This window comes from Podarcis raffonei, chromosome 1 (assembly GCF_027172205.1).
Source record: "Podarcis raffonei isolate rPodRaf1 chromosome 1, rPodRaf1.pri, whole genome shotgun sequence".
NCBI lineage: Eukaryota > Metazoa > Chordata > Lepidosauria > Squamata > Lacertidae > Podarcis > Podarcis raffonei.
The window spans coordinates 13375557-13403313 of NC_070602.1; the positions used below are offsets into that span (position 1 = coordinate 13375557).

Consider the following 27757-nt stretch of genomic DNA (forward strand, 5'->3'; position numbering starts at 1 on the left):
GGGCTTGCCTCCCAATCCCCTAAAAAGCTCAGCTACTCATTCCACACCCTTACTGAGCATCCGCTAAGGAGGAAGGCATATTTTATTTCATTTCATTTTACTGTATTTTACTGTATTTTACTGTATTGTAAAGGGACATTTAAGCTGTGCTCTCCTTGCTGCTGTCTCTGCAGCCTTCCACTGTCAGCCTGGTCCTCCCACTGTTGGTTTTGGAGCCTGGGCAACTCCCTCTGCCTCTGCCTCCCTCCATTTAAATCATGCTCTCCTGGCTGCATGTTCCCCTGCCCCACCTTTCATGCTCCCTCCAGAACACCAGTTGCTAATGGGAATCACAAACAGGGGCAACTCTGTTGCGGCTGTTGTTTTCTGAGCTTCCCAGAAGAGGTATCTGGGTGGCTTTGTGACCTAATGTGAAGTCACAAAGATGGGCTTAGCACCGGCCTGAAGATGCCAAGGGGTGAGACAGAGCAGTCCGGGAGCCCAGAGTCCATTGGCCAGTCCTTGGCCAGGCTCTGGCTTCACAAAGGGATGCGGAACACTGTGGAATTCTCTTGTTTCCCTGGCAACCAGATGCCTGCTTTGAACTGATTCTGAGATCAGTTGGCAGCACAGACTCCTTCAGTTAACTGTCTTTGGTTCACCTGAAAGCCAGCAGGGAGGACTTCTGCCTCCCCTCAGAGGTGGACCTTGGTCTTTCCTGTTTCAGCGGCACCCTGTGCAAGGCCAACATTCAATAGTGTCCCCCCCCCCATTGTGCTCAATTCACTATGATGCCCTGTGGCATCCCCTAGGCTCAGTGCCCAGTGTGGTGGAACCGGGCACACTGCCCCAAATCTGCCTCAGCTCCCCAGTTGCACAATGTGGGTCTGTTTCGGTGGATTCCACAGAAGGTAAAGTCAGGTAAAGTCAGTTTATCAATATCCTTCTTAAATTGTGGTGCCAAGAAACGGATCCTGTTCTGTAGCTGGCACAGGCTGCTGCTTCCACATGGGTGGGTTGGGAGCCAGAGGCGGAATTCCCTCGCAAACCCCCCAGAGGGACAATTGGAGCAGAGCACCAAAAATAACCCTTGGCAGTTGGGTCAAGCCCTAGGTGGCTCAGCTAGACCTGTGGCCTGTTCTCATAGGGGCTCACAAACAGCATGACAGGAGTCCCAGTACAGCTCTTCCCAGGTACAGGTCTGGTCCAGAGACATCTGCTGCCTTTGGTGTGTTTGCGTGAGGGAGAATGGAGGGGCTTGGACTGAAGCACAAGGAGGGTTTTTAAAGAACAGCCCACAGAAAGGGATTCCCTCTTCTGTGCATAGCCTGCTTGCTCCTGGGGTCATCAGCTGCAGCAGAAACATCCTTTGGCTCCTGCCAGCACTAACTGCCTCCCATGCTGAGGCATCTCACACAAATATGCCACATTTACATACTTCAGAGTCTAGGGTGCGGAAACCAATTGGGAAATGACTTGAATGTATCTGGGAGAAATATCCAGCTCAATGCATACACTATTTCTCTGGGATGGTTCCAGATTTACAGAAGCCATCCCGGTTTCTCATTTGATACCAGAATGTCCTGCTTCTTGAGAGAAATTTTGGAGGGAATGTTGATAGGGCCCTATTATCATTGGAGAAATGTTGGAGGGAGTGGAGGGAGGCTTCTCCTGGGACATTTTTCTGGCTGGACCTCACCAGAACTCAGTTCCAGAATTTCTCAGAGATCGAGGGAGGTGTTCATGGTGAGTTCCGGCATCTTTTTTCCTAGAAGAATAGCACTGGATGTCTCTGTTTTCATCAGAGAAATGTTGGAGGGTAAGTGAATGCAACCAAACACTGGTGAGGCCTCATCATTGAGCTTACCTGGTGGTAGTGAAGGCTGCATTGAAGGCATGCTTTGCTGCCTCCATTGCGTCCCCATTGATTTTCTAGTTCCATTTCAATCAGGGTTTAGGCCCAGTGTTGGCACAGAAACTGCTTTCGTCACCTTTCCTAACAACTCCCTGCATTCTTAACAAACCACCATTCCCAGTATTCTTTGGGGAAGCCATGACAGTTGAAAGCGGTCTGAGCAATGACCTTGATCCTTGATACAGGCCATTTTCAATGTGTGTTTGTGTTTGTTTGGATCCAGGTAGCTGGGGTTAAAGTAATCTGGTCTTCTTCAACCTGGTGCCCTCCAGATGTTGTCAGACAACACACCCCAGCAGCCAGTATGCCCAAAGTTCTGGGGTAATGATGGCAGCCCACTGAAGCAGGCCAGTGGCCCATCTAATCCACCTTCCTGTTTTTACAGTGGCCAAGCACATGCCCTAATGGGAAGCCCCAAGCAGGATCCCAGCATAATAGCTCTCCCCCCTCCTATGGTATTCAAAAGAACTGTGGCCTCCAACTATGGAGGAACAACATAGTCATTGTGGGCAGTAGCCCTCCATAGCCTCCACCATGAACTTTTCTGATCCCTTTTCAAAGCCATCCAAGTTGTTGGCCATCACTGCCTCCTGAGGGAGAGAGTTTCACTGTTTACCATTGCACTGCCCAAAGAAGAACACTCTTTTCTCTCTCGTGTATCTTCCAAAATTCTGCCCTTTGCAGTTGGGTCAAGCCCTAGGTGGCTCAGCTAGACCTGTGGCCTGTTCTCCCAAGAGCTCACAAGCAGCATGACAGGAGTCTCAATACAGTTCTTCCCAGGTACAGGTCTGGTCCAGAGACATCTGCTGCCTTTGGTGTGTTTGTGTGAGGGAGAATGGAGGGGCTTGGACTGAAGCACAAGGAGGGTTCTTAAAGGACAGCCCGCAGAAAGGGATTCCCTCCTCTGTGGATGGCCTGCTTGCTCCTGGGGTCATCAAATACAGCAGAAATATCCTTTGGCTCCTGACAGCACTAACTGCCTCCCATGCTGAGGTATCTCACACAAATATGCCACATTTACATACTTCAGAGTCTAGGGTGCGGAAACCAATTGGGAAATGACTTGAATGTATCTGGGAGAAATATCCAGATCATTTTCAGCACAGCCTCCTTCAGGGAACTCTCTTTCGTTCAGTTAAAGGCCAGCAGGGAGCACTTCTGCTTCGCCTCAGAGGCGGGCCTTGGTCTTTCCCATTTCAGCAGCACCCTGTACAAGGCCAACATTCAACAGCGTCCCCCCATCTCACACCCGCCATTGTACTCAATTCACTATGATGCCCTGTGGCATCCCCTAGGCTCGGCGCCCAGTGTGGAGGAATTGGGCACACTGCCCAAAATCTGCCTCACCTCCCCAGTTACACAATGTGGAGCTGTTTCGGTGGGTTCTGCAGAAGGTAAAGTCAGGTAAAGTCAGTTTATCAGTATTCTTTTTAAATTGTGGTACCAAGAATTGAGCTGCCTTCCCAGGTAGACCTGGGAAGGCAGAGCCCAATACTTAAAAGACACACACATTAAAAAAAAAACCCAAAACAAAACACACGTTACCTCATTTTCCAGACCCTGCTGGGATTGGCACTTTTTCCCTTTTCCTGACATTCCCCTCCTTTCTGCCCTCTTTGTGCAGAACTGCCTCTCACCTGCGGTTCCTGGGCGTCCTGACTGTTGTCTTCCACCAGTGCATGTTCAAGAAGAACCGCAGTAAGTCCACTTCCTTTGCTCAACAGAGTCCACCCAGACTAGAGTCCACCCATTGACTATGATGCCCTGTGGCATCCCCTAGGCTCAGCACCCGGTGTCCAGGAACTGGGTACACTGCCCAAAATCTGTCTCAGCTCCACAGTTGCAGAATGTGGGGCTGTTTCGGTTGAGCACTTCCACTTTCTTTGCTCACCCAGACTAGATCTCTGTTCTGTAGCTGGAACAGGCTGCTGCTTCCACATGGGTGGGTTGGGAGCAGGAGGCGAGATTCCCTCGCAAACCCCCCAGAGGAACAATTGGAGCAGAGCACCAAAAATAACCCTTGGCAGTTGGGTCAAGCCCTAGGTGGCTCAGCTAGACCTGTGGCCTTTTGTCCCAGGAGCTCACAAGCAGCATGACAGCAGTCTCAGTACAGCTCTTCCCAGGTACAGGTCTGGTCTAGAGACATCTGCTGCCTTTGGTGTGTTTGTGTGAGGGAGAATGGAGGGGCTTGGACTGAAGCACAAGGAGGGTTCTTAAAGAACAGCCCACAGAAAGGCATTCCCTCTTCTGTGGATAGCCTGCTTACTCCTGGAGTCATCAGCTTCATCAGAAACATACTTTGGATCTATCCAGCACTAACTGCCTCCCATGCTCAGAAATCTCACACAAATATGCCACATTTACATACTTCAGAGTCTAGGGTGTGGAAACCAATTGGGAGATGACTTGAATGCATCTGGGAGAAATATTCAGCTCAATGCATACACTATTTCTCTGGGATGGTTCCAGATTTACAGAAGCCATCCCGGTTTCTCATTTGATACCAGAATGTCCTGCTTCTTCAGATAAATTTTGAAGGGAATGTTGATAGGGCCCTATTATCATTGGAGAAATGTTGGAGGGAGTGGCGTGAGTCTTCTCCTGGGGTTTCTTTTGGCCAGACCTCACCGGATCTCAGTTCCAGACCCTCTCAGAGAACGAGGGAGGTCTTCATGGTGATTTCCGGCATCTTTTTTCCTAGAAGAATAACACTGGATGTCTCTTTTTTCATCAGCTCTCCCCCTCCCATGGTCTTCAAAAGCATTGTGGCCTCCAACTATGGAGGAACAACATAGTCATTCTGGGTAGTAGCCTCCATAGCCTCCTCCATGAACTTTTCTGGTCCCTTTTCAAAGCAGCAGGATGAAGATGTTTACAGCAGCGATCTGTTAAGACACGGGCTTGTCCCCCACTCCCCTAAAAAGCTCAGTTCCTCACCATTACTGAGCATCCTTGGAGAGGATGGGCAGGAGGTTTTATTTATTGTAAAAGGGCATTTAAACCACAATCTCCTAGCTGCTCAGTCTCCCTTCAAGGGGTGACAAGGGCCTGGGAAACAGAGCAGTCCTGGAGCCCAGAGTCCATAGGCCAGTCCTTGGCCAGGCTCTGGCTTCACAAAGGGATGCGGAATCCTGTGGAATTCTCTGTTTCTCCTGAAACCAGATGCCTGCTTTGAACTGATTCTGAGATCAGTTGGCAGCACAGACTCCTTCAGGGAACTCTCTTTGGTTCAGTTAAAGGCCAGCAGGGAGCGCTTCTGCTTCGCCTCAGAGGCGGACCTTGGCCTTTCCCATTTTAGCGGCACCCTGTGCAAGGCCAACATTCAACAGCGTCCCCCCATCTCTCGCCCTCCATTATGCTCAATTCACTATGATGCCCTGTGGCATCCCCTAGGCACAGCACCCGGTGTGGAGGAACTGGGCACCCTGCCCAAAGTTTGCCTCAGCTCCCCAGTTGCAGAATGTGGGGCTGTTTCGGTTGAGCACTTCCACTTTCTTTGCTCAACCAGAGTCCACCCAGACTAGATCCCTGTTCTGTAGCTGGAACAGGCTGCTGCTTCCACATGGGTGGGTTGGGAGCAGGAGGCGAGATTCCCTCCCAAGCCCCCCAGAGGGACAATTGGAGCAGAGCACCACAATAACCTTTTGCAGTTGGGTCAAGCCCTAGGTGGCTCAGCTAGACCTGTGGCCTGTTCTCCCAAGAGCTCACAAGCAGCATGACAGGAGTCTAAATACATCTCTTCCCAGGAACAGGTCTGGTCTAGAGACATCTGCTGCCTTTGGTGTGTTTGTGTGAGGGAGAATGGAGGGGCTTGGACTGAAGCACAAGGAGGGTTCTTAAAGGACAGCCCACAGAAAGGGATTCCCTCCTCTGTGGATGGCCTGCATGCTCCTGGGGTCATCAGCTGCAGCAGAAATATCCTTTGGCTCCGGCCAGCACTAACTGCCTCCCATGCTGAGGCATCTCACACAAATATGCCACATTTACATGCTTCAGAGTCTAGGGTGCGGAAACCAATTGAGAAATGACTTGAATGCGTCTGGGAGAAATATCCAGCTCAATGCATACACTATTTCTCTGGGATGGTTCCGGATTTACAGAAGCCATGCTGGTTTCTCATTTGATACCAGAATGTCCTGCTTCTTGAGAGAAATTTTGGAGGGAATGTTGATAGGGCCCTATTATCATCGGAGAAATGTTGAAGGGAGTGGAGGGAGGCTTTTCTAGGTACATTTTTCTGGCTGGACCTCACCGGAACTCAGTTCTGGACCCTCTCAGAGAACGAGGGAGGTGTTCATGGTGAGTTCCGGCATCTTTTTTCCTAGAAGAATAGCACTGGATGTCTCTGTTTTCATCAGAGAAATGTTGGAGGGTAAGTGAATGCAACCAAACACTGGTGAGGCCTCATCATTGAGCTTACCTGGTGGTAGTGAAGGCTGCACTGAAGGCATGCTTTGCTGCCTCTATTGAGTCCCCATTGATTTTCTAGTTCCATTTCAATCAGGGTTTAGGCTCAGTGTTGGCACAGAAACTGCTTTCGTCACCTTTCCTAACAACTCCCTGCATTCTTAACAAACCACCATTCCCAGTATTCCTTGGGGAAGCCATGACAGTTGAAAGCGGTCTGAGCAATGACCTTGATCCGGGCCATTTTCAATGTGTGTTTGGATCCAGGTTGTTGGGATTAAAGGAATCTGGTCTTCTTCAACCTGGTGCCCTCCAGATGTTGTCAGACAACAAATCCCAGCAGCCAGTATGCCCAAAGTTCTGGGGTAATGATGGCAGCCCACTGAAGCAGGCCAGTGGCCCATCTAATCCACCTTCCTGTTTTTACAGTGGCCAAGCACATGCCCTAATGGGAAGCCCCAAGCAGGATCCCAGCATAATAGCTCTCCCCCCTCCTATGGTATTCAAAAGAATTGTGGCCTCCAACTATGGAGGAACAACATAGTCATTGTGGGCAGTAGCCCTCCATAGCCTCCTCCATGAACTTTTCTGATCCCTTTTCAAAGCCATCCAAGTTGTTGGCCATCACTGCCTCCTGAGGGAGAGAGTTTCACTGTTTACCATTGCACTGCCCAAAGAAGAACGTTCTTTTCTCTCTCGTGTATCTTCCAAAATTCAGCTTTTGGTGCCATGAAAATGGGAGAAAGACTTTTGCGTGGCAATTCCCGCCCCCCACCAGATGGAATAAATAAAGACGCAGGACACCAAGATTTTAGGTTAATGGGCTAAAAATGGCCACAACTTTATTGGTTACTGGTAAGAGCGGTATTGGCTTTAGGCATTGGCCCTATCAGACTATCCGGTATGAGAACCGGAAAGGGTTAACTTCAGCAGGGGGAGACCCCGAGATGCACATCCCTAGGCACTCCCCGAGGGGTCACCGCTCGGGGGCACACTTTAGGCCCTAGCCTCCATAGGTTTCGGACGAGGCAACGCCCCCCGGAATCCTTTATCGGACTACCCTTGAATATTTGGGGGAGGTGATGGCGCTCCTCCCCCCCTGACTCATCTGCATAACAATGCCCCTGCCAATGGCTAACCGCCAAACCAAAGGCGTTGTGACGATTTGCTACGAGGTAGGCGAAAAAACCAAATGGCTTTTAAATCAATGCCAATTAGCCAAGTGGAAAAATTCCTACCAGGCCCCTTGTGGTGACCAACCAAAGTCGGTAGCAAAATCCGAGGGAAACCCTAGAGGGAGGGTGGGTGGGAGACCGCAGCTGGGGCGAGGAAGGAAAGGGGCAATCCAGGGCCGCGTCTGGGATTTCTTTTGGCCAGACCTCACCGGATCTCAGTTCCAGACCCTATTAGAGAATGAGGGAAGTGTTCTTTTTTCATCAGCTCTCCCCCTCCCATGGTCTTCAAAAGCATTGTGGCCTCCAACTATGGAGGAACAACATAGTCATTCTGGGTAGTAGCCTCCATAGCCTCCTCCATGAACTTTTCTGGTCCCTTTTCAAAGCAGCAGGATGAAGACGTTTACAGTAGGGATCTGTTAAGACACGGGCTTGTCCCCCACTCCCCTAAAAAGCTCAGTTCCTCACCATTACTGAGCATCCTTGGAGAGGATGGGCAGGAGGTTTTATTTATTGTAAAAGGGCATTTAAACCACGATCTCCTTGCTGCTCAGTCTCCCTTCAAGGGGTGACAAGGGCCTGGGAAACAGAGCAGTCCTGGAGCCCAGAGTCCATAGGCCAGTTCTTGGCCAGGCTCTGGCTTCACAGAGGGATGCGGAATCCCGTGGAGTTCTCTGTTTCTCCCGAAACCAGATGCCTCCTTTGAACTGATTCTGAGATCAGTTGGCAGCACAGCCTCCTTCAGGGAACTCTCTTCGGTTCAGTTAAGGGCCAGCAGGGAGCGCTTCTGCCTCGCCTCAGAGGCGGACCTTGGCCTTTCCCATTTTAGCGGCACCCTGTACAAGGCCAACATTCAACAGCGTCCCCCCATCTCACGCCCTCCATTATGCTCAATTCACTATGATGCCCTGTGGCATCCCCTATGCTCAGCACCCAGTGTGGAGGAACTGGGCACCCTGCCCAAAGTTTGCCTCAGCTCCCCAGTTGCAGAATGTGGGGCTGTTTCGGTTGAGCACTTCCACTTTCTTTGCTCAACCAGAGTCCACCCAGACTAGATCCCTGTTCTGTAGCTGGAGCAGACTGCTGCTTCCACATGGGTGGGTTGGGAGCAGGAGGCGAGATTCCCTCCCAAGCCCCCCAGAGGGACAATTGGAGCAGAGCACCAAAAATAACCCTTGGCAGTTGGGTCAAGCCCTAGGTGGCTCAGCTAGACCTGTGGCCTGTTCTCCCAGGAGCTCACAAACAGCATGACAGGAGTCTCAATACATCTCTTCCCAGGTACAGGTCTGGTCCAGAAACATCTGCTGCCTTTGGTGTGTTTGCGTGAGGGAGAATGGAGGGGCTTGGACTGAAGCACAAGGAGGGTTCTTAAAGGACAGCCCGCAGAAAGGGATTCCCTCCTCTGTGGATGGCCTGCTTGCTCCTGGGGTCATCAACTACAGCAGAAATATCCTTTGGCTCCTGACAGCACTAACTGCCTCCCATGCCACATTTACATGCTTCAGAGTCTAGGGTGTGGAAACCAATTGGGAAATGACTTGAATGCGTCTGGGAGAAATATCCACCTCAATGCATACACTATTTTCCTGGGATGGTTCTGGATTTACAGAAGCCATCCCAGTTTCTCATTTGATAGCAGAATGTCCTGCTTCTTCAGAGAAATTTTGGAGGGAATGTTGATAGGGCCCTATTATCATCGGAGAAATGTTGGAGGGAGTGGAGGGAGGCTTCCCCTGGGACATTTTTCTGGCTGGACCTCACCGGAACTCAGTTCTGGATCCTCTCAGAGAACGAGGGAGGTGTTCATGGTGAGTTCCGGCATCTTTTTTCCTAGAAGAATAGCACTAGATGTCTCTGTTTTCATCAGAGAAATGTTGGAGGGTAAGTGAATGCAACCAAACACTGGTGAGGCCTCATCATTGAGCTTACCTGGTGGTAGTGAAGGCTGCATTGAAGGCATGCTTTGCTGCCTCTATTGAGTCCCCATTGATTTTCTAGTTCCATTTCAATCAGGGTTTAGGCCCAGTGTTGGCAAAGAAACTGCTTTCGTCACCTTTCCTAACAACTCCCTGCATTCTTAACAAACCACCATTCCCAGTAATCTTTGGGGGAAGCCATGACAGTTGAAAGCGGTCTATTATAATAATAATAATAATAATAATAATAATAATAATAATAATAATAATAATAATTATATTTATTTATTTATTTATTTATTTATACCCCGCCCTCCCCAGCCAAGGCCGGGCTCAGAGCAGTCTGAGCAATGACCTTGTGTATCTTCCAAAATTCAGCTTTTGGTGTCATGAAAATGGGAGAAAGACTTTTCTCTGTGCACTTTCTCCATGCTGTGCATCATTTTGCAAAGGTCTGTCATGTTGCCTCTTCCTCGCTTTTTCTTGCAACTAAAACGCTGCAACCTTCCCATCCCTTTGTTCATTCTGCTTGGCTTAACATCTGGAGAGCAGCAGGATGAAGAAGTTTATAGCAGAGATCTGTTAAGACAAGGGCTTGTCCCCCACTCCCCTAAAAAGCTCAGTTCCTCATTCCTCACCATTACTGAGCATCCCTGAGGATCGGCAGGGGGTTCTATTTATTGTAAAAGGGCATTTAAACCACGATCTCCTTGCTGCTTGTTCCCATATCCCTCCCTTTCATACTCCCCCGCCCCAATTGTTGGTTTCCGAGCCTGTGGCTCAATCTCCCTTCAAGGGGTGACAAGGGCCTGGGAGACAGAGCAGTCCGGGAGCCCAGAGTCCATAGGCCAGTCCTTGGCCAGGCTCTGGCTCCACAGGGGGATGCGGAATCCTGTGGAATTCTGTTTCCCTGGCAACCAGATGCCTGCTTTGAACTGATTCTGAGATCAGTTGGCAGCACAGCCTCCTTCAGGGAACTCTCTTTGGTTCACCTGAAAGCCAGCAGGGATGACTTCTGCCTCCCCTCAGAGGTGGACCTTGGTCTTTCCTGTTACAGCGGCACCCTGTGCAAGGCCAACATTCAATAGTGTCCCCCATCTCTTGTCCTCCATTATGCTCAATTCACTATGATGCCCTGTGGCATCCCCTAGGCTCAGCGCCCAGTTTGGAGGAATTGGGCACACTGCCCAAAATCTGCCTCAGCTCCCCAGTTGCACAATGTGGAGCTGTTTCGGTGGGTTCTGCAGAAGGTAAAGGCAGGTAAATTCAGTTTATCACTATTCTTTTTAGATTGTGGTACCAAGAATTGAGCTGCCATCCCAGGTAGACCTGGGAAGGTAGAACCGAATACTTAAAAGACACACACACACACACAACCAACAAACATTAGCTCATTTTCCATACCCGCTGAGATTTGCATTTTTGCCCTTTTCCTGACATTCCCTTCCTTTCTGCCCTCTTTGTGCAGAACTGCCTCTCACCTGCGGTTCCTGGGCGTCCTGACTGCTTTCTTCCACCAGTGCATGTTCAAGAAGAACCGCAGTAAGTCCACTTCCTTTCCTCAACAGAGTCCACCCAGACTAGAGTCCACCCATTGACTATGATGCCCTGTGGCATCCCCTAGGCTCAGCACCCGGTGTCCAGGAACTGGGTACACTGCCCAAAATCTGTCTCAGCTCCACAGTTGCAGAATGTGGGGCTGTTTCGGTTGAGCACTTCCACTTCCTTTGCTCAACCAGAGTCCACCCAGACTAGATCTCTGTTCTGTAGCTGGAACAGGCTGCTGCTTCCACATGGGTGGGTTGGGAGCAGGAGGCGGGTTTCCCTCCCAAGCCCCCCAGAGGAACAATTGGAGCAGAGCACCAAAAATAACCCTTGGCAGTTGGGTCAAGCCCTAGGTGGCTCAGCTAGACCTGTGGCCTGTTCTCCCAGGGGCTCACAAACAGCACGACAGGAGTCCCAGTACAGCTCTTCCCAGGTACAGGTCTGGTCCAGAGACATCTGCTGCCTTTGGTGTGTTTGCGTGAGGGAGAATGGAGGGGCTTGGACTGAAGCACAAGGAGGGTTTTTAAAGAACAGCCCACAGAAAGGGATTCCCTCCTCTGTGGATGGCCTGCTTGCTCCTGGGATCATCAGCTGCAGCAGAAACATCCTTTGGCTCCTGCCAGCACTAACTGCCTCCCATGCTGAGGCATCTCACACAAATATGCCACATTTACATACTTCAGAGTCTAGGGTGCGGAAACCAATTGGGAAATGACTTGAATGTATCTGGGAGAAATATCCAGCTCAATGCATACACTATTTCTCTGGGATGGTTCCAGATTTACAGAAGCCATCCCGGTTTCTCATTTGATACCAGAATGTCCTGCTTCTTCAGAGAAATTTTGGAGGGAATGTTGATAGGGCCCTATTATCATTGGAGAAATGTTGGAGGGAGTGGAGTGAGGCTTCCCCTGGCACTTTCTTCTCGCCGGACCTCACTGGAACTCTGTTCCAGAATTTCTCAGAGATCGAGGGAGGTGTTCATGGTGAGTTCCGGCATCTTTTTTCCTAGAAGAATAGCACTGGATGTCTCTGTTTTCATCAGAGAAATGTTAGAGGGTAAGTGAATGTAACCAAACACTGGTGAGGCCTCATCATTGAGCTTACCTGGTGGTAGTGAAGGCTGCATTGAAGGCATGCTTTGCTGCCTCTATTGAGTCCCCATTGATTTTCTAGTTCCATTTCAATCAGGGTTTAGGCCCAGTGTTGGCACAGAAACTGCTTTCGTCACCTTTCCTAACAACTCCCTGCATTCTTAACAAACCACCATTCCCAGTATTCCTTGGGGAAGCCATGACAGTTGAAAGCGGTCTGAGCAATGACCTTGATACGGGCCATTTTCAATGTGTGTTTGGATCCAGGTTGTTGGGATTAAAGGAATCTGGTCTTCTTCAACCTGGTGCCCTCCAGATGTTGTCAGACAACACACCCCAGCAGCCAGTATGCCCAAAGGTCTGGGGTAATGATGGCAGCCCCCTGAAGCAGGCCAGTGGCCCATCTAATCCACCTTCCTGTTTTTACAGTGGCCAAGCACATGCCCTAATGGGAAGCCACAGGCAGGATCCCAGCACAATAGCTCTCCCCCCCTCCTATGGTATTCAAAAGAATTGTGGCCTCCAACTATGGAGGAACAACATAGTCATTGTGGGCAGTAGCCCTCCATAGCCTCCTCCATGAACTTTTCTGATCCCTTTTCAAAGCCATCCAAGTTGTTGGCCATCACTGCCTCCTGAGGGAGAGAGTTTCACTGTTTACCATTGCACTGCCCAAAGAAGAACGTTCTTTTCTCTCTCGTGTATCTTCCAAAATTCAGCTTTTGGTGCCATGAAAATGGGAGAAAGACTTTTGCGTGACAATTCCCGCCCCCCACCAGATGGAATAAATAAAGACGCAGGACACCAAGATTTTAGGTTAATGGGCTAAAAATGGCCACAACTTTATTGGTTACTGGTAAGAGCGGTATTGGCTTTAGGCATTGGCCCTATCAGACTATCCGGTATGAGAACCGGAAAGGGTTAACTTCAGCAGGGGGAGACCCCGAGATGCACATCCCTAGGCACTCCCCGAGGGGTCACCGCTCGGGGGCACACTTTAGGCCCTAGCCTCCATAGGTTTCGGACGAGGCAACGCCCCCCGGAATCCTTTATCGGACTACCCTTGAATATTTGGGGGAGGTGATGGCGCTCCTCCCCCCCTGACTCATCTGCATAACAATGCCCCTGCCAATGGCTAACCGCCAAACCAAAGGCGTTGTGATGATTTGCTACGAGGTAGGCGAAAAAACCAAATGGCTTTTAAATCAATGCCAATTAGCCAAGTGGAAAAATTCCTACCAGGCCCCTTGTGGTGACCAACCAAAGTCGGTAGCAAAATCCGAGGGAAACCCTAGAGGGAGGGTGGGTGGGAGACCGCAGCTGGGGCGAGGAAGGAAAGGGGCAATCCAGGGCCGCGTCTGGGATTTCTTTTGGCCAGACCTCACCGGATCTCAGTTCCAGACCCTATTAGAGAACGAGGGAGGTGTTCTCTTTTCATCAGCTCTCCCCCTCCCCTGGTCTTCAAAAGCATTCTTGCCTCCAACTATGGAGGAACAACATAGTCATTCTGGGTAGTAGCCCTCCATAGCCTCCTCCATGAACTTTTCTGGTCCCTTTTCAAAGCAGCAGGATGAAGACGTTTACAGCAGGGATCTGTTAAGACACGGGCTTGTCCCCCACTCCCCTAAAAAGCTCAGTTCCTCACCATTACTGAGCATCCTTGGAGAGGATGGGCAGGAGGTATTATTTATTGTAAAAGGGCATTTAAACCACAATCTCCTTGCTGCTCCCTTCAAGGGGGGACAAGCGCCTGGGAAACAGAGCAGTCCTGGAGCCCAGAGTCCATAGGCCAGTTCTTGGCCAGGCTCTGGCTTCACAAAGGGATGCGAAAACCCGTGGAATTCTCTGTTTCCCCGGAAACCAGATGCCTGCATTAAACTGATTCTGAGATCAGTTGGCAGCACAGCCTCCTTCAGGGAACTCTCTTTGGTTCAGTTAAAGGCCAGCAGGGAGCGCTTCTGCCTCGCCTCAGAGGCGGACCTTGGCCTTTTCCATTTTAGCGGCACCCTGTGCAAGGCCAACATTCAACAGTGTCCCCCCATCTCTCGCCCTCCATTGTGCTCTATTCACTACGATGCCCTATGGCATCCCCTATGCACAGCACCCGGTGTGGAGGAACTGGGCACCCTGCCCAAAATCTGTCTCAGCTCCACAGTTGCAGAATGTGGGGCTGTTTCGGTTGAGCACTTCCACTTTCTTTGCTCAACCAGACTAGATCTCTGTTCTGTAGCTGGAACAGGCTGCTGCTTCCACATGGGTGGGTTGGGAGCAGGAGGCGAGATTCCCTCCCAAACCCCCCAGAGGGACAATTGGAGCAGAGCACCAAAAATAACCCTTGGCAGTTGGGTCAAGCCCTAGGTGGCTCAGCTAGACCTGTGGCCTGTTCTCCCAGGAGCTCACAAGCAGCATGACAGGAGTCTCAATACAGCTCTTCCCAGGTACAGGGAAAGGGATTCCCTCCTCTGTGGATGGCCTGCTTGCTCCTAGGGTCATCAGCTGCAGCAGAAACATCCTTTGGCTCCTGCCAGCACTAGCTGCCTCCCATGCCACATTTACATTCTTCAGAGTCTAGGGTGTGGAAACCAATTGAGAAATGACTTGAATGCGTCTGGGAGAAATATCCAGCTCAATGCATACACTATTTCTCTGGGATGGTTCCAGATTTACAGAAGCCATCCCGGTTTCTCATTTGATACCAGAATGTCCTGCTTCTTCAGAGAAATTTTGGAGGGAATGTTGATAGGGCCCTATTATCATTGGAGAAATGTTGGAGGGAGTGGAGGGAGGCTTCCCCTGGGACATTTTTCTGGCTGGACCTCACCGGAACTCAGTTCTGGACCCTCTCAGAGAACGAGGGAGGTGTTCATGGTGAGTTCCGGCATCTTTTTTCCTAGAAGAATAGCACTAGATGTCTCTGTTTTCATCAGAGAAATGTTGGAGGGTAAGTGAATGCAACCAAACACTGGTGAGGCCTCATCATTGAGCTTACCTGGTGGTAGTGAAGGCTGCATTGAAGGCATGCTTTGCTGCCTCCATTGCGTCGCCATTGATTTTCTAGTTCCATTTCAATCAGGGTTTAGGCCCAGTGTTGGCAAAGAAACTGCTTTCGTCACCTTTCCTAACAACTCCCTGCATTCTTAACAAACCACCATTCCCAGTATTCTTTGGGGAAAGCCATGACAGTTGAAAGCGGTCTGAGCAATGACCTTGTGTATCTTCCAAAATTCAGCTTTTGGTGTCATGAAAATGAGAGAAAGACTTTTCTCTATGCACTTTCTCCTTGCTGTGCATCATTTTGCAAAGGTCTGTCATGTTGCCTCTTCCTCGCTTTTTCTTGCAACTAAAACGCTGCAACCTTCCCATACCTTTGTTCATTTTGCTTGGCTTAACATCTGGAGAGCAGGAGGATGAAGAAGTTTATAGCAGAGATCTGTTAAGACAATGGCCTGTCCCCCACGCCCCTAAAAAGCTCAGTTCCTCATTCCTCACCATTACTGAGCATCCCTGAGGATCGGCAGGGGGTTCTATTTATTGTAAAAGGGCATTTAAACCACGATCTCCGTGCTGCTTGTTCCCATATCCCTCCCTTTCATACTCCCCCGCCCCAATTGTTGGTTTCCGAGACTGTGGCTCAATCTCCCTTCAAGGGGTGACAAGGGCCTGGGAGACAGAGCAGTCCGGGAGCCCAGAGTCCATAGGCCAGTCCTTGGCCAGGCTCTGGCTCCACAGGGGGATGCGGAATCCTGTGGAATTCTGTTTCCCTGGCAACCAGATGCCTGCTTTGAACTGATTCTGAGATCAGTTGGCAGCACAGACTCCTTCAGTTAACTGTCTTTGGTTCACCTGAAAGCCAGCAGGGAGGACTTGTGCCTCCCCTCAGAGGTGGACCTTGGTCTTTCCTGTTACAGCGGCACCATGTGCAAGGCCAATAGTGTCCCCCATCTCTCGCCCTCCATAGTGCTCAATTCACTAGGACGCCCTGCAGCATCCCCTAGGCTCAGCACCCGGTGTGGAGGAACTGGGCACCCTGCCCAAAATCCACCTCGGCTACCCGGTTGTACAATGTGGGGCTGTTTTGGTGGGTTCTACAGATGGTAAAACCAGGTAAATTCAGTTTATCAGTATCCTTAAATTGTGGTACCAAGAATTGAACTGCCCTCCCAGGTAGACCTGAGAAGGCAGAACCCAATACTTAAAACACACACGCGCGTTAGCTCATTTTCCAGACCCTGTTGAGATTGCCCTTTTCCTGATATTCCCCTCCTTTCTGCCCTCTTTGTGCAGAACTGCCTCTCACCTGCCGTTCCTGGGCGTCCTGACTGTTCTCTTCCACCAGTGCATGTTCAAGAAGAACCGCAGTAAGTCCACTTCCTTTGCTCAGCCAGAGTCCACACAGACCAGGTCCCTGTTCTGTAGCTGGAGCAGACTGCTGCTTCCACATGGGTGGGTTGGAAGCAGGAGGCGAGATTCCCTCCCAAGCCCCCCAGAGGGACAATTGGAGCAGAGCACCACAAGAGCCCTTGGCAGTTGGGTCAAGCACTAGGTGGCTCAGTTAGACCTGTGGCCTGTTCTCCCAGGAGCTCACAGGCAGCATGACAGAAGTCCCAGTACAGCGCTCCCCAGGAAGAGGTCTTTTTCAAAGACACTTGCTGCCTTTGGTTTGTGTGGGTGGGGGGAGGATGAAGGGACTTGGACTGAAGCACAAGGAGGGTTCTTAAAGGACAGCCCACAGAAAGGGATTCCCTCCTCTGTGGATGGCCTGCTTGCTCCTGGGGTCATCAACTACAGCAGAAACATCCTTTGGCTCCTGCCAGCACTAACTGCCTCCCATGCTGAGGCATCTCACACAAATATGCCACATTTACATACTTCAGAGTCTAGGGTGCGGAAACCAATTGGGAGGTGACTTAAATGCATAAACTATTCTCCTGGGATGGTTCCGGATTTACAAAAGCTGTTCTGGTTTCTCATTTGATACCGGAATGTCCTGCTTCTTCAGAGAAATTCTGGAGGGTTTGTTGGTACGTCCCTATTATCATTGGAGAGATGTTGGAGGGAATGGAGTGAGGCTTCCCCTGGGGCTTTTTTTTGGCCGGAACTCACCGGAACTCATTTCCGGACCCTTTCAGAGAACGAGGGAGGTTTCATGCTGCATCCCAGCACCTCTTTTTTTCTAGAAGAATACCACTGCATGTCTCTATTTTCATGAGAAGGTAAGTGGAAGGTAAGTGACTGCAACAAACACTGGTGAGGGCTCAATTGGTAGAACTTGTCAGTGCAGGGGATCTGCCTCACACCACCCTAAATCTGGTGCTGAGAAGGGGTGCACTTTGCTGTCATCCCACCAGACAGCCAAACATCTTAGGTCAAAGTGTTTAGTATGCCAACTCCTTTCATTGGTTTTGTGCTGGTCCCGTGGGTTACCCAAGAGGCAAAGTCCAAGTCTGGTCCGTGGTCAAAGGTGCAACAAGGAGGCAGTCCGTAGAAGCTGAAGCTGAAGCTGGGTGCAGGGCAGGGAGTCGGGTGAAGTCAGGGACAGGCATGCAAGCAGGGAGCCAGGGCGGCTCAGGACCTCGGGCAGGAAAGCAGGACAGGGTTCAGGCAGGAACTAGCAACCAACAATGTTGCTCCCGCAACTTGGGACTGGGGCTGGCCGGCTTTTATCTTCCCCAAGGCATAGGGCAGCCCCGATCCTCAGGTGACTCACCTCTCCTGGCCTGGAGGTGAGCACTCCTCCTGAGGGAACTTAGTTCCCTCTGCCTCTCTGCCCTGAGCCTCTGCAGCTCAGGAGAGGCTGGAGGGTTACCGGACCCAGAGGCAACCTCAGCTTCCCCTGACGGGGCTGAGAGTGGAGCACCTGCAGGCGATGGGTCCTCCATCACCTCAGGAGCCAGAGCAGGCTCAGCTGGTGCCTGCACCTGAGGATCCAGCACAGGTGAGGACCCTTCAGGCTCATGCCCCAGCCCCGGCTCAGCTGGTTCTGGAGGTGGGGAATTCTGTGCAGGCTGGGATCCCTCAGGTTCAGCATCTGAGTCCGAATCCCAGGACATCCCAGGTTTTCAGGGCAAGGAACAGAAAGGGGAATGAGCGTGTTCTGGCTGTTCTCAAAGCGAGGGAATACCACTGCCTCTCTGTGGTGTGTAGCCAGGGTAGCTGACCTAACAAATTCAGATGCCCATTTCCCAATGTGGGAAAGCCTGTGAGGAGTTTCCTCTGCTGTCTAAGGAGGCGCTTCTGCCCTGAGGAAGAATTTCCGCCATCTGAGAGATTAGTACGATGGAGAGGCAGGGACGTGGGCAGTGAGGTGGGCTGGGCAGCGTCAGGGGCCAAGGCTGCTGGAATTTCCTGGCCCTTCCCTCAAGCAAGGTTTGGGTGAGGCAGAGCCACTGCCTCATGGCAAAACGGGATGGGGCCTGGGGCATGCACAGGCTCCCCTGCTAGGCTGCCCAGTGCCAGTCCAGCTGCGCTGCCTGGCTGCTAGGAGGGCCATGGGGCAGGAGTACAGCTGGGAGCAGCTGCCACGCAGCGCACCCTCTTCCCTGCCCTGCCTGGAGCGCTGGCTGGACAGGGCACCCGTCGGAGGGTATCAGCAGCTGATTTTGCACACACCCCCTCACCTGTGCCCCTGTGGACATCACCTCACCACCCCCTAGCTACTGCCCTGCTCCCCATAGGAACAGAGCTGGACCCAGCAATCATCAACTGAGGCATGAGCCTCTTCCACAAGAGGACTGGAGGGTAGCAACATGTCCGTGGGCCTTTTTTGTGGTACCTGCACAATTCTGGGTGCTCTCCCCATGGCCCCAATGGGAGCTTACAGAAGAGACAGAGACAATGACGACTTCAAAAAAGACTGGGAATCTTTTATGGTATACTATATGTGAAGAAGGACGCGGGTGGCGCTGTGGGTTAAACCACAGAGTCTAGGACTTGCCAATCAGAAGGTCGGCGGTTCGAATCCCCGCGACGGGGTGAGCTCCCGTTGCTTGGTCCCTGCTCCTGCCAACCTAGCAGTTCGAAAGCACGTCAAAGTGCAAGTAGATAGGAAGGTAAATGGCATTTCCGTGTGCTGCTCTGGTTCGCCAGAAGCGGCTTAGTCATGCTGGCCACATGACCCGGAAGCTGTATGCCGGCTCCCTCGGCCAATAAAGTGAGATGAGTGCCGCAACCCCAGAGTTGGCCATGACTGGACCTAATGGTCAGGGGTCCCCTTACCTTTATATGTGAAGAAATATTGTAAAGAAACAGACTCACTAGCAGGATTTGAGCAATCACAACTAAAAAAAAAAGAAGAAGTTAAAGAATAAGGTTTTAAAATATTTAATAAGGACAAGGACTTTTAATGCAATGACATAAAAGGTTAAAAAGAAGGTGATTATATTAAAGACTATAAAGTTAGGATAAAGATGGTAAGCAGCAGTATTGTATTTATCAAAAACCAGAAAGGGGATGTTGAGGGAAGTTGCGGTGGGGGTGGATGGGGGAATGGGGGGAGAATGGGGATCTCAGAATTTGTTTGTGTATGATTTATGTTGAATACAAAATTTATAAATCCACAGGAATCAGATGTGGTACTACAGAAACCTGTTAAAAGGACAAGAAACTACAAGAAGGAAACACCTGTCGAGAAAGACTTGTGGTTTCAGTTGTCTCTCTACTAATGTACAGAGAACAGGAAACAAGTGAAGCAAATCCTACTCTAAATAGTGGATAGCAAATATGATCTAACAGACATTACTGAAACCTGGTGGAATGAGACTCATGACTGGAATGTAGAAATTGAGGGGTAAAACCTGTACAGAAGCAATAGACCAAGCATGAAGAGAGGAGGAGTAGAACTATATGTGAAGAAATCCATGACCTGAAGCCTGGAAGGGGTAAAACCTGTTCAGAATCAATAGACCAAGCAGGAAGAGAGGAGGAGTTGCACTATATGTAAAGGATGTGTATACTTGTGAAGAAATCCATGACCTGAAGCCTGGAAGGTGTATTGAGAGTACTGTATATGGATGAAAACTGGAGGAGAGAAAACAGTGACTTTCCTGTGGATGTCTGCAAGCCAAACTGAAGACGTCGGTGATGCCTTCCTACAGCAGATCACCAAAGATTCTAAAAGGAGATACAGTGGTACCTTGGGTTACAGATGCTTCAGGCTACAGACACTTCAGGTTACAGACTCCACTAACCCAGAAATAGTACCTCGGGTTTAGAACTTTACTTCAGGATGAGAACAGAAATCGTGCGGCGGTGGTGCGGCGGCAGCAGGAGGCCCCATTAGCTAAGGTGGTACCTCAGGTTAAGAACGGTTTCAGGTTAAGAATGAACCTCTGGAACGAATTAAGTTCTTAACCCGAGGTACCACTGTATACAGTATAGTAGCCATGGGAGAAATCAACTAGAGCCTCACTGACAATTTCATTTCCCAGAAGCTGAAAGCAGCAGCAGCAGCAAGGCAATCGTCTCTCTTGGACCTGGTCCTCACCAACACAGAGGAACTGATTGATGACTTGGAAGCACCAAGAGACTTGGGAGGAAGCGATTGTGTGCTCCTGGATTTCAAGGGAAAGCAGAGTGTAGTTGGGCATGCCCTCTAGACTTTAAGAAGGCTGATTTCAAAAAGTTTAAGGAACTACAGGGTGAGATTACGCAGTCAGAAATATTCAGAAAAGGGGAGTTTAAGATGGATGGGCATTCTTTAATGGCACAAATTTTGCTGGCACAAAGGCAGACTTTTCCAAGAGGAATTAAAGGTGGGAGGCTATAAAAAACAACAACAACAACCCAGGTGTGACTGCATAAGGAACTAACAGAAGAACTGAGATGTTAGAAGGGCACATCTGAGAAATGGAAAAAAGAGGAAAGCCATCAGTTTCAGGGCGATTGGCAATGCCTGTGCCATAATGGTCTTCTTTCCTGAGAATGTGTCACAGTACACCAGCAGTAAGTGCAAGCTGGTTGCCTTGCTGGAAGAGAAGGTCCAGCAAGTTGAAGCCCGACTACTGAACAAGACGAGGAATATCTCGTTAGAGAAGAGTGAAGTCTCCTGCAACAGCAACTGAAGTGGAGTGCCCCAAGGGAGAAGGAAGATCACCCATTGCAGGAAATGAACCGCTGGAAGGAGGTGACACACAAAAGGACAGTTTGGAGCTGTAGTGTGTCACTGAGCTGGCAGAGTTTGCAGAACAATTGCTGCCACTGGCCAGAAGAGGAGGAGACATTTGGTGGTAATAGGTGACTCCCTACTGAGAGGGACAGAGGCAGCAGTTGGTGAAGGTAACAGGGTGTCCCAGGGGGTGTGCTGTCTTCCAGCTGCAAGGATTCACAATGTGACAGAGAAGTGGCCATGTATTATAGAGACCACTGACCACAATCCCTTCCTTCTGAATCATCAGGGCACAAACAATACTGCCAGGCATAGCTTCCAACATACAGCAAGGGACTATCAGACGCTGCACAGGAAGCTGAAGGGTCTTGGGGAACAGACAATTTGTTTCATCACTCTTTCCTGTTGAAGGATTGTGGCCCACGAAGAGAGTGGGAAATACTGGAAATAAAGCACTGGATGCACAGGTGGAGTTGTCTGAAAAGGTTTTGCTTCTTGGACCATGGTCTGCTTCCTTGAGGAAGGACATCTGGCAAGAGCTGGATTGCACTTCACAGCCATTGACAAGAAGGTCTTAGCAAAGAGGCTCAGGAACCTGATCAGCAGAACTTTAAACTAAATCCTGAGGATGAGGGATACAACACTACAGACAAGAGGGGGGCACTTGGTACTGGGGATAAGAGCTTCACTCATGCACAGGAATCAGATGTGATACTACAGAAACCTGTTAAAAAGATAAGAAATTTCAAGAAGCAAACACCTGGAGAGAATGACTTGTGGTTTCAGTTGTCTCTCTACTAATGTACAGAGAACAGGAAACAAGTGAAGCAAATCCTACTCTAAATAGTGGATAGCAAATATGATCTAACAGACATTACTGAAACCTGGTGGAATGAGACTCATGACTGGAATGTAGAAATTGAGGGGTAAAACCTGTACAGAAGCAATAGACCAAGCATGAAGAGAGGAGGAGTAGAACTATATGTGAAGAAATCCATGACCTGAAGCCTGGAAAGCGTATTGAGAGTATTTGGATGAAAACTGGAGGAGAGAGAAAAAACAGTGACTTTCCTGTGGGTGTCTGCTAAGGACCACCAAGCCAAAGATTATAAAAGGAGATATAGAGTAGTCATGGGTGACTTCAACTACCCCAATATCTATTGGAATTCAAACTCTTCCAAGAATGTAAAGTTCAACAGTGAGTGATGGTGGGCTGTTATTCCCATGAGTTACTTGCACCGGGAGAAAAGGAATAGCTCTTCTCAAGAGAGGAGGAGGTTGCTCCCCCTATTAAGGAAGGGGGCTCTTCCCTCCATGAGAGGAGATAAGGCTGCTCTTCCCGTGAGTGGATGAGGCTGCTCAACTCGGTTGAGAAGGAGGCAGCTCTCCCCGTGAGTGAAGGTGGGCTGTTATTCCCTTGAGTTGCTTGCACCAGGAGAAAAGGAATAGCTCTTCCCATGAGACGAGGAGGTTGCTCCCCCTATTAAGGAAGGGGGCTCTTCCCTCCATGAGAGGAGATAAGGCTGCTCTTCCCGTGAGTGGATGAGGCTGCTCAACTCGGTTGAGAAGGAGGCAGCTCTCCCCGTGAGTGAAGGTGGGCTGTTATTCCCCTGAGTTGCTTGCACCAGGAGAAAAGGAATAGCTCTTCCCATGAGACGAGGAGGTTGCTCCCCCTATTAAGGAAGGGGGCTCTTCCCTCCATGAGAGGAGAAAAGGCTGCTCTTCCCATGAGTGGATGAGGTTGCTCGACTCGGTTGAGGAGGCAGCTCTCCCCGTGAGTGAAGGTGGGCTGTTATTCCCTTGAGTTGCTTGCACCAGGAGAAAAGGAATAGCTCTTCCCATGAGACGAGGAGGTTGCTCCCCCTATTAAGGAAGGGGGCTCTTCCCTCCATGAGAGGAGAAAAGGCTGCTCTTCCCGTGAGTGGACGAGGCTGCTCTCATTCCCATGAGTTGATTGCACCAGAAGAAAAGGAATACCGTATTTTTCGCTCCAAAAGACGCACCAGACCATAAGGCACACCTAGTTTTGGGAGGAGGAAAACAAGAAAAAATTATTCTGAATCTCAAAAGCCAGAACTGCAAGAGGGATCTGGCTTCTGGGATACCGTGTGGCTATTCTGGCTTCTCTGATAACCGTGCCCAGCCCCTTCAGGGCAGCGAGATGAAGGCTCCCCCTGCCTGAAAAGGCTGCGCACGGCTAAGGCAGAAGCCAGGACAGGCACGTCGCTGAAAGGGCACTGCGCAGTTCTCCCTCGGAAAACTCTGCAGCTCCTCTTCAGCAAAGCTGGAGAAGTAACAGGAGTCCCTTCTGTTCCTCTTCCAGCTTCGCATGTCCGGTGCGTCGTTGAAGGGGAGCTGCGCAGTTCTCCCTCGGAGGACTGCGAAGCTCCCCTTCCTCGAAGCTGGAGAAGGAACAGAAGGAATCCTTCTGTTCCTCTTCCAGCTTCACATGTCAGGTGCGTCGCTGAAGGGGAGCTGTGCAGTTCTCTCTCTGTGCAGCGCCTCTCCTTCACAGGATAGACGCTGCGCAGAGAGGGAGAACTGTGCAGCGCCCCTTCAGTGAAGCTGGAGAAGGAACACAAGGAGACCCTTTTGTTCCTCCGCCAGCTTCCAGGACAGGCGCGTCGCCGCAAAGCCGGAGGAGGAACAAAAGGCGTCCCTTCTGTTCCTAACCCGGCTTCACAGGACAGGCGCTGCACAGAGAGGTAGGAGCTCTGCAGTACCCCTTCAGCGAAGCGGGAGGAGGAGTAGAAGGGGCTCCGTTCCTCCTCCCGCTTTGCTGTAGGGGCGCTGCGGAACTCTACCTCTCTGCGTAGCACCATTCATTCCATAAGACGCACTCACATTTCACCTTATTTTTAAAGAGGAAAAAAGTGCTTCTTATGCAGCGAAAAATACGGTAGCTCTTCCCATGAGAGGAGGAGGTTGTTCCCCGTATTAAGGAAGGGGGCTCTTCCCTCCATGAGAGGAGAATAAGCTGCTATTCCCGTTAGAGGATGAGGCTGCTCAACTCAGAAGAGAAGGAGGCAGCTCTCCCCGTGAGTGAAGGTGGGCTGTTATTCCCTTGAGTTGCTTGCACCAGGAGAAAAGGAATAGCTCTTCCCATGAGACGAGGAGGTTGCTCCCCCTATTAAGGAAGGGGGCTCTTCCCTCCATGAGAGGAGAAAAGGCTGCTCTTCCCGTGAGTGGATGAGGCTGCTCGACTCGGTTGAGAAGGAAGCAGCTCTCCCCGTGAGTGAAGGTGGGCTGTTATTCCCCTGAGTTGCTTGCACCAGGAGAAAAGGAATAGCTCTTCCCATGAGACGAGGAGGTTGCTCCCCCTATTAAGGAAGGGGGCTCTTCCCTCCATGAGAGGAGATAAGGCTGCTCTTCCCGTGAGTGGATGAGGCTGCTCGACTCGGTTGAGAAGGAGGCAGCTCTCCCCGTGAGTGAAGGTGGGCTGTTATTCCCCTGAGTTGCTTGCACCAGGAGAAAAGGAATAGCTCTTCCCATGAGACGAGGAGGTTGCTCCCCCTGTTAAGGAAGGGGGCTCTTCCCTCCATGAGAGGAGAAAAGGCTGCTCTTCCCGTGAGTGGATGAGGCTGCTCGACTCGGTTGAGAAGGAAGCAGCTCTCCCCGTGAGTGAAGGTGGGCTGTTATTCCCTTGAGTTGCTTGCACCAGGAGAAAAGGAATAGCTCTTCCCATGAGAGGAGGAGGTTGCTCCCCCAATTAAGGAAGGGGGCTCTTCCCTCCATGAGAGGAGATAAGGCTGCTCTTCCCGTGAGTGGATGAGACTGCTCGACTCAGTTGAGAAGGAAGCAGCTCTCCCCGTGAGTGAAGGTGGGCTGTTATTCCCCTGAGTTGCTTGCACCAGGAGAAAAGGAATAGCTCTTCCCATGAGACGAGGAGGTTGCTCCCCCTATTAAGGAAGGGGGCTCTTCCCTCCATGGGAGGAGAAAAGGCTGCTCTTCCCGTGAGTGGATGAGGCTGCTAGACTCGGTTGAGAAGGAGGCAGCTCTCCCCGTGAGTGAAGGTGGGCTGTTATTCCCCTGAGTTGCTTGCACCAGGAGAAATGGAATAGCTCTTCCCATGAGACGAGGAGGTTGCTCCCCCTATTAAGGAAGGGGGCTCTTCCCTCCATGAGAGGAGATAAGGCTGCTCTTCCCGTGAGTGGACGAGGCTGCTCAACTCAGAAGAGAAAGAGGCAGCTCTCCCCGTGAGTGAAGGTGGGCTGTTATTCCCTTGAGTTGCTTGCACCAGGAGAAAAGGAATAGCTCTTCCCATGAGACGAGGAGGTTGCTCCCCCTATTAAGGAAGGGGGCTCTTCCCTCCATGAGAGGAGATAAGGCTGCTCTTCCCGTGAGTGGATGAGGCTGCTCATCTCGGAAGAGGAGACAGCTCTCCCCGTGAGTGAAGGTGGGCTGTTATTCCCCTGAGTTGCTTGCACCAGGAGAAAAGGAATAGCTCTTCCCATGAGACGAGGAGGTTGCTCCCCCAATTAAGGAAGGGGGCTCTTCCCTCCATGAGAGGAGATAAGGCTGCTCTTCCCGTGAGTGGATGAGGCTGCTCGACTCGGTTGAGAAGGAGGCAGCTCTCCCCGTGAGTGAAGGTGGGCTGTTATTCCCCTGAGTTGCTTGCACCAGGAGAAAAGGAATAGCTCTTCCCATGAGACGAGGAGGTTGCTCCCCCTGTTAAGGAAGGGGGCTCTTCCCTCCATGAGAGGAGAAAAGGCTGCTCTTCCCGTGAGTGGATGACGCTGCTCGACTCGGTTGAGAAGGAGGCAGCTCTCCCCGTGAGTGAAGGTGGGCTGTTATTCCCCTGAGTTGCTTGCACCAGGAGAAAAGGAATAGCTCTTCCCATGAGACGAGGAGGTTGCTCCCCCTGTTAAGGAAGGGGGCTCTTCCCTCCATGAGAGGAGATAAGGCTGCTCTTCCCGTGAGTGGATGACGCTGCTCGACTCGGTTGAGAAGGAGGCAGCTCTCCCCGTGAGTGAAGGTGGGCTGTTATTCCCCTGAGTTGCTTGCACCAGGAGAAAAGGAATAGCTCTTCCCATGAGACGAGGAGGTTGCTCCCCCTGTTAAGGAAGGGGGCTCTTCCCTCCATGAGAGGAGAAAAGGCTGCTCTTCCCGTGAGTGGATGACGCTGCTCGACTCGGTTGAGAAGGAGGCAGCTCTCCCCGTGAGTGAAGGTGGGCTGTTATTCCCTTGAGTTGCTTGCACCAGGAGAAAAGGAATAGCTCTTTCCATGAGACGAGGAGGTTGCTCCCCCTATTAAGGAAGGGGGCTCTTCCCTCCATGAGAGGAGATAAGGCTGCTCTTCCCGTGAGTGGATGAGGCTGCTCGACTCGGTTGAGAAGGAGGCAGCTCTCCCCGTGAGTGAAGGTGGGCTGTTATTCCCCTGAGTTGCTTGCACCAGGAGAAAAGGAATAGCTCTTCCCATGAGACGAGGAGGTTGCTCCCCCTATTAAGGAAGGGGGCTCTTCCCTCCATGAGAGGAGATAAGGCTGCTCTTCCCGTGAGTGGACGAGGCTGCTCAACTCGGTTGAGAAGGAGGCAGCTGTCCCCGTGAGTGAAGGTGGGCTGTTATTCCCTTGAGTTGCTTGCACCAGGAGAAAAGGAATAGCTCTTCCCATGAGATGAGGAGGTTGCTCCCCCTATTAAGGAAGGGGGCTCTTCCCTCCATGAGAGGAGAAAAGGCTGCTCTTCCCGTGAGTGGATGACGCTGCTCGACTCGGTTGAGAAGGAGGCAGCTCTCCCCGTGAGTGAAAGTGGGCTGTTATTCCCCTGAGTTGCTTGCACCAGGAGAAAAGGAATAGCTCTTCCCATGAGACGAGGAGGTTGCTCCCCCTATTAAGGAAGGGGGCTCTTCCCTCCATGAGAGGAGAAAAGGCTGCTCTTCCCGTGAGTGGATGAGGTTGCTCGACTCGGTTGAGGAGGCAGCTCTCCCCGTGAGTGAAGGTGGGCTGTTATTCCCTTGAGTTGCTTGCACCAGGAGAAAAGGAATAGCTCTTCCCATGAGACGAGGAGGTTGCTCCCCCTATTAAGGAAGGGGGCTCTTCCCTCCATGAGAGGAGAAAAGGCTGCTCTTCCCGTGAGTGGACGAGGCTGCTCTCATTCCCATGAGTTGATTGCACCAGAAGAAAAGGAATACCGTATTTTTCGCTCCAAAAGACGCACCAGACCATAAGGCACACCTAGTTTTGGGAGGAGGAAAACAAGAAAAAATTATTCTGAATCTCAAAAGCCAGAACTGCAAGAGGGATCTGGCTTCTGGGATACCGTGTGGCTATTCTGGCTTCTCTGATAACCGCGCCAAGCCCCTTCAGGGCAGCGAGATGAAGGCTCCCCCTGCCTGAAAAGGCTGCGCACGGCTAAGGCAGAAGCCAGGACAGGCACGTCGCTGAAAGGGCACTGCGCAGTTCTCCCTCGGAAAACTCTGCAGCTCCTCTTCAGCAAAGCTGGAGAAGTAACAGGAGTCCCTTCTGTTCCTCTTCCAGCTTTGCATGTCCGGTGCGTCGTTGAAGGGGAGCTGCGCAGTTCTCCCTCGGAGGACTGCGAAGCTCCCCTTCCTCGAAGCTGGAGAAGGAACAGAAGGAATCCTTCTGTTCCTCTTCCAGCTTCACATGTCAGGTGCGTCGCTGAAG

The 27757-nt window shown here is 51.0% G+C and overlaps 1 long non-coding RNA gene across 3 annotated transcripts; it reads left to right on the forward strand.

Moving 5' to 3' along the window:
• The first annotated feature begins 476 nt into the window (after positions 1-476).
• On the forward strand, positions 477-19901 carry LOC128399807 (uncharacterized). 3 transcript variants are annotated; one of them, XR_008327274.1, is made up of 5 exons: positions 477-900; positions 3519-3592; positions 10861-10934; positions 16316-17244; positions 19591-19901. It is a non-coding gene; the product is annotated as an uncharacterized LOC128399807 (long non-coding RNA). The 3 variants fall into 3 exon arrangements; XR_008327279.1 differs by lacking the exon at positions 19591-19901 and having other exon boundaries at positions 16316-16389; positions 17161-18514; XR_008327270.1 differs by lacking the exon at positions 19591-19901 and having other exon boundaries at positions 16316-18514.
• Positions 19902-27757: the final 7856 nt, after the last annotated feature.